The sequence below is a fragment of the Microtus ochrogaster genome, linkage group LG9 (assembly GCF_000317375.1).
Source record: "Microtus ochrogaster isolate Prairie Vole_2 linkage group LG9, MicOch1.0, whole genome shotgun sequence".
Lineage (NCBI taxonomy): Eukaryota > Metazoa > Chordata > Mammalia > Rodentia > Cricetidae > Microtus > Microtus ochrogaster.
Genome location: NC_022034.1, coordinates 7,691,838 through 7,698,614, shown reverse-complemented (window position 1 = coordinate 7,698,614; position 6,777 = coordinate 7,691,838).

Genomic DNA, 6,777 nt, shown 5'->3' with positions numbered 1-6,777 from the left:
CCATGGTGGTGGGAAGTGTCTGGTCATGGTGGTGGGAAGTGTCTGACTATGAAAGTTTCTGGTCATGGTGGTGAGAAGTGTCTGATCATGGTGGTGGGAAGTGTCTTGCCATGCAGTGGGAAGTGTCTGGCCATGCAGTGGGGAGTGTCTGGCCATGGCTGTTGTTTATTTACTCATGCATCTACCAGCTCAGTGAGAACAGGGACTCAACTTCACCTGTGGCATGCTTAGGCCATGCTCATCCTTTGTGCGACATTTGCTGGACAAATAACTAAGGATGCTACCCAGCAACTTAGACAGTTTGCTGTTAAGTCAAACACAAAGGCCATCCCAGTCCGTCCTTGTGACTCAGAGAACATTCACTCTGTGAAGTCCTGAAGAGGGACACCTACCAATCTACTGTCAGACTCTGAAGAATGAACTGGAAAGTACAGTCTGGTCTCGCTGCCATTCAGAGGCAAACCTCACACTGTCAAAGGGGAATGTTTTAAATGTTTTCTGAAGGTGCACACATGCACACACGCACACACATACTCACAGGCCCACCTGGCCCTTCCCTAGGTAGGACATAAGCATTGTACAGACAACCGTACCAAACTCACTGTCTCCTTCCGTGTCTGACTGGCTGTCTACCTCCCTCCCCACCCTTCCTCTGGGGAACTGTATCAGTTCCTCTGCACACTCCTGCTACAACCAGGATACATCAGCCCGATAGGTCCCAGTCATATGCATGTTCCTCTCTGGGAAAACAGCTTCAAATATTCCAGTCCATATACTTATAGCAACCAAAAAGAAGGTGCTTTTGTGCCCTAACACCTTTGACAACCAGAGTTGCACTGGCAAAGGCAGGAAGGCCTGAGAGCTGGGGTGGAAAGCACATCCTTGGGGCCCTGGCTGGACTGCTGTGTCTCAGCCTCCATTCAGGGCCTGTCACTCTGCCACACAACTGTGATGCACCCCAAGGTTTGTGAGTCACCGTTCCAAGCCCAGGCTTTCAGACATCAACTCCCAGCCCTTTGCAAGTCCTGTCAAATTGAAAGTCTCTGCTCTTCAAGCCAGACTCTCCAAGGATGCATGAGCTATCCTGGCCATGCCTGCCGCCTCCACTAAGAACAGGCTCTCAGGGAACAAAAGTGTTGCGATCTTAGGAATGGTGGCGTGTCAATGTCCCTTTGGTGGAAGATAACTGTGCTGTCCTCGGTCCAGAGGAAGAAAATTAAGCAATTCAGCACCAAGGCCATTGGCTAGAACCAGTTGTCTTTGCTGTTGAGTGTTATCAAGACCAAAGAAGTCTCAGAAGTCTCGAGGCTCTTCAAGCGTTCCCAAATAGCCACTGTCATTGTCACCTTTATACTTGAAAAAAAAAAAACTTTAAAAAAAAAGAGAGAATAGATTCCTTTAATACAGAAAGGGAAATTTCTAGCAAATATTCAAAGCTCAGAGATTTCAGATCAGCTAAAAGGCAGGCTCGTGAGGCTCCTTTCAGCAAACGCCCACTCTCCCCAAGGAAGATGTCTCCTATATCCTGTCTACTGCAGATCCAGTGTCTCTGCCGATTAGTGAAAGCAACCTATGGCTAAAACTGTGGCCATGCAGAGCAGAGCCCGCATGGCACTAGATTCAGTGAGAAGCATAATAGGGCCATTCTAAGACCAGGGCTTTAAATGGCCTTTCTGTCTCCTGTCTCATGCATCTGGGGCAGGGGACGCTGCATTAAAATGCAGCCAGAAAAATCTCTCATAAAGAGCTTTATTGACGAAAAGGTAAAATTTTAATAACCCTTCAGTAGGTGCCATTCGGGCGGGGCGTGGGGTGGGTAATATGTCATAGGACCAGGGTTTTCATGGCCCTCCAAGGGATTCTCCATATTAAAAGAATGTTTTCAGTTTAGAAAGAGCCCAATGGGCAAGTATTCTGAGTGGGTGGCAGTCTTCACCCCACTCTTGCTATGTGGTAAGCCTTTGTGTGCACTCTCTGCCCCCTGCCCCCGTGTGTATGTGTATGTGTGTATGTGTGTACATGCATGTGTGTGAGAGAGACTACATCCTGCTGAAGGGATTTTCCCCTCCATTTGTAGCTTCACTGCAGAAACACAGAGTAAGGCCTTCAGATTAGCTTAAATTGTGACTAGTGTCCCCAGGACTTCCAAGGCCGTCTACCTAACATACACAATGGAGTCTCACAAGCGAGGTAAAGGAGCCCCACTTGGGGAAAGCTTTTCCTCTATAAAGTATCTATCGGGGATCTGCAGAGACTTCTCCCAGCAGCCACAGAAGCTACCACATAGCTCACAGAAGGAGGCTATGTTGTGCCTTACTTTCTTGCTCCTGCGGCCATGGTGGAGCTCTGAGGGTACCCTAACACACAGACACAGGCAAATATGGACGAGGTAGATGGGGGTTGCAAGCACACTAGAGAAAATACTGTAGTGTTGATCAAAAAAAAAAAGGTGTTAAAATATGAGTCCAGGCTTCTTACTCATGGCAGGACCATGAAGGAAGTGAACACAGATCGCCAGGGAATTGCTGGTTGCTTACGGCTGTAGCTAAGGGCTTGGTGGCACGGTGACTGTGGACACACTGAAGCAGCTAAACCCCAAGTGGAAGGATGAAGTTAGTTCCGGGAACCAAGTATGAGGTTGTCGCACAAATAATAAAAACCCAGAGACAGATACTGGGGTTCAAGCTGAAAATCAGAAAAGGAAAGCAGCCAGCCTCTAGAGAGACCTTTTACCTCTACCATATCTTCAGACCAAAAGAGAGCGAGTTCCTGTCTCATCCACCTTGCCTTATGTTCCTCTCTAATGCTGGGATTAAAGGAGTGCACCACCACTGCCAGGGCCGGGCTGTAACACCCGATTCTGTGTTACCCCCTCGGTACAGTTCGTGTGCCACTGTACCGTAGTGAGCTGGGCAAGGGCCTGGAGATTGAAAGAACACACAAGAGACCTGGGTCATTTGAAAGGAGATCAGCCAAAGTCGTTTATTCAACCTTGGGTCAACCCTTAAACACCTAGCTGCTGCACAAGGAATTTTCCCCCAGGCAGGTGGGAAAAAACGCCACACCCAAGATGGAGTAAATAATGCCCTACAGCTAATCACCAGGAGGGGCAGAGGGAGCACAGAAACAAACTGGCTGTTTTAGCTGGCTGACCAGAAACTGTCCTCAAGATGAACCCCAGGAGCAGGGGTAGACCCGGGCCCTACACCAGGCCTCTATGGCTAACGAGTATGATTGCTGGGATTAAAGGTGTGTGCCACCACTGCCTGGCTTATATGACTGACTAGTGTGACTGTTTTATGTTTTGATCTTCAGGCAAGCTTTATTCATTAAAACACAAGTGAAATATCACTACCTGAGGTGAGGAACAGACTCGTTTGGTGAAGGTTAGGGTCAAGGCCAAGCTTTAAACTGCAGCTCTGAGCTGGGCGTTGGTGGCGCACGCCTTTGATCCCAGCACTCGGGAGGCAGAGGCAGGCAGATCTCTGTGAGTTCGAGACCAGCCTGGTCTACAGAGCTAGTTCCAGGACAGGCTCCAAAGCCACAGAGAAACCCTGTCTCGAAAAAACAAAAATAAATAAATAAACAGACAAACAAACTGCAGCTCTGCCTACGTCCACAGTGGACCATGCCAAGGTTAGCACTGTGTTCCCGGCCTGTTTCCCTATGCAAAAACTGCAAAGAAAGCATTGAGAAGACAGTGTTCTGTGAAAATCACTTAAATCACGGCTCAGATTTTTATTTCTCAGCAGACGGTATTCAGAACACAGAACAGAACAGATTATGTATGTAAAAGGTAAACACATTCTATAAATACAAGCAAAAATAGAAATACTCTCTGAAATCTCCGTTCATCTTAGAACACATTGCCATCAACGTGGCCACGGTTGGCTTTGAGTGACTGAAGGGGCCGCTGTGCCAAGTCGCTCCACACAGTGTGTTAGGATGCTGACCACGGATGGCAAACCCTGTTTGTTTACGGCTGAGAAGACCAAGGCATGAAAAATAAAATTTTTTTCCACATTGCACATCCGTGAAGCGATTTTGGTGTTACTACAGAACTCCAGGGAATGTCTATTTTTAGCCCCAGCAAACACGGCCTCCATCACTTTGGAGTTTGTTTCCTCAGCATTTTGCTGATGAGACTGTCAGCTCAGCTCAGCTTGGTTCACCCCCAGAGAGGCTCAGCCTCCCCCACTCCAGCTCTCCCATCCTCAACACATCTACCCTCAGCCTGCCCCTAAACCTGACTGGGGGATGGATAAACCTGCCAGCTTCCCAAGAACCACAGTCATAAACCAGGGTGAAAATTACAACTGTGTACCTTGCTGTAGTGTGTGTGTGTGTGTGTGTGTGTGTGTGTGTGTGTGTGTGTGTGTGCGAGGCGCCCATGTGGAAGTCACAGATCAACTTGGGGCGTCACCCTTCACCTTCTTCCTTGTTTGAGACAGGGTCTACCATTACTTGCCACTTGGTATATCAGACTGGCTGTCTCCCAGGCTTCCCAGAGTCCCTTGCTTCCTCTTCCATCTTGCTGTAGGATTCCCCGGGGTTGCAGATGTTACCGCCACATCTGACCTTTGCATCTGATCTGAACTGGGGCCCTCACACCCCACTGAAGCGTCTCCTCAGCTCCATTTTCATCTTCCTCTGGAAGCTTCTGCTAACACCACTTACCTTATCCAAGGCCACTGAGCATGCCATCCAACCAGGGCACGGAGGAACAGGTGAGAAGATCACCAAAGCCAGGCCTGGCAGTGCCTTTTTCACCACAAATACTTGTTCAGGGGTGGTGGCCACCATGTAAAAGAAAAGGGGCAGAGCTTGCTGGCCCATACTGTCTGCAGATCCCTGATTCTTACCCAGTGCCCAGTATCACCAGGTCCTGGTCTACACCCCCCTATTGTCTCCTGCTCAGATAGAACACTCTGGCTGCTCATGTGACTGCCTGGGGGTTGAGGGAAGAGCCATGAAAGGGGTCAGGAAGAGCCAAGGGGCACAGGAGTGAAGGCTGGGTGAAGTAACTGCCAGTCAGCAAAAGGTTTCAGGCACTTTGGGGTGAGCACTGTGAGCACTGGTCACAGCCCTGGGGGTGGGGCACAGCTGAGGGGACAGTCAGAGAAATGAAACCATTTGCTCAAGGTCATGTGATACCATTGCCGCCTACCCTGGCAGCTCCAAGGCATGCCCTACCTCCAGGTACGCAGCCTCAGCATATCCAGAGATTTCCGTAGATGTGGTCTCCAGCTCTACACGCTCCGCGGAATGACATCCCACCAGGAACTGGTAAACATTCAGGATTCTGGGTGCCATGTTAGCCCAGCCCCCGACCTGACTGGCAGCCCAGGTGCCAGAGGCCTCTCCATCTCCAGAAGGGTATAGAAAAGTCAGCAGTCACAGGGAGCTGGCCAACAGACACTCAGACTCCCTTAATTCCCGGACATGCTACAAGCCCATGCAGGGCAGCCTCCACTGCAAGAAATGGGTAGATCGTGGAGAGCAGTTGACCAAAGACCTTGGCCAGAAAGTGACAAAGAGTGCTGTGCCCTCCCACACTGCCCATCCCTTCTCTGTGCCTTCACACATGTGCATACATGTAAATGGCACACAGAGTGACAGCTCAGGAGGGACTGTGCTAAGGTCATGAGCATATCCATCATCTCGGTGCTGGGAGTCATGATGAATTCCTCCCTCACCACCACCCCAAAACTGACCTTAGCAGCCCTTTCCTCATGGGGTTCAGAACGAGAGAGCCCCCTTCTTTTAAATTTTATTTTCAGTTATGTTATTTCATATGGGTGAGTATTCTGCTTGCATGTATGTCTGTGCACATGTGTGTGCCTGGTGGAGGTCAGTAGAAGGTACTGGATCCTCTGGAACTGGGGTTATTGAGGGTTGGCAGTCGCCCTATAGACACAGGAAACCGAACCTGCATCTTGGCCCTCTCTCCAGCCTTACAAGAGAGCACTCTACTGGCTCTGGGTTCCTCTGGATCCCATCTCTGGGATTTTTTTTACCCATGGGTTTGGGGGACTCATCCTGAACTAGAATTTGGACATCATGCAGTCAGGAATTCTGGGCCAGGTATCTTAAGCTCATTGGACATCAATTTCTCCCCTCCAAATTGATAAAGTTCTGCCATTGAATCTATGTTAGGAAGAGCCTGGAGGTAATGATCCCTTCTTCCCTCCTCCTCTCCATCTGCCTCCATGGGCCTTTGGAAGGGAGCAAACACAGCCAGAATGACCTCAATCTGGGGCACTCTTGGGGGAGTTCATCCCTCAGAGATGCACGGCTCCTCCCTACTGCCTGCGCCAAAGCTTTTCTCAGAGAGGAAGTGGGATTCTGCCCAAGGTTGTTTGCCGGGGCCTGGGAACTTAGAGTTCCCAAGTGTGGCCAGGGTGAGCAGCACCGTGTGCCAGGCTGCAGCCCTCCTGGAGTTCCTGGGGCACTGCTGCCAGGGGCTGCTTTCACCAGCACTGACGGGGGCCGGGACATCAGGGCTTTCCCACAGCCCCTCTCTGCTGGAAGGGTACTTGCCATGGCCATCACACAGGGGCTCGCCTTTGTCTTCCTGGACTTTCTCGTCCATGAGGCTTTTCTCTCTCTAATCCTCTCTGGCCTGATCTCCACATGCCCCAGTGTCCAGGCTCTGTCCCTGGCGACCTCTGAAGCAGGGATCTCACTGGGATAGCTTACCCATTGCCTGCCTGCTTGCCTGCCTCCCTCCCTCCCTTTCCTCCTCCTCCTTCTCTCTCTCTCTGTCTCTGTCTGTCT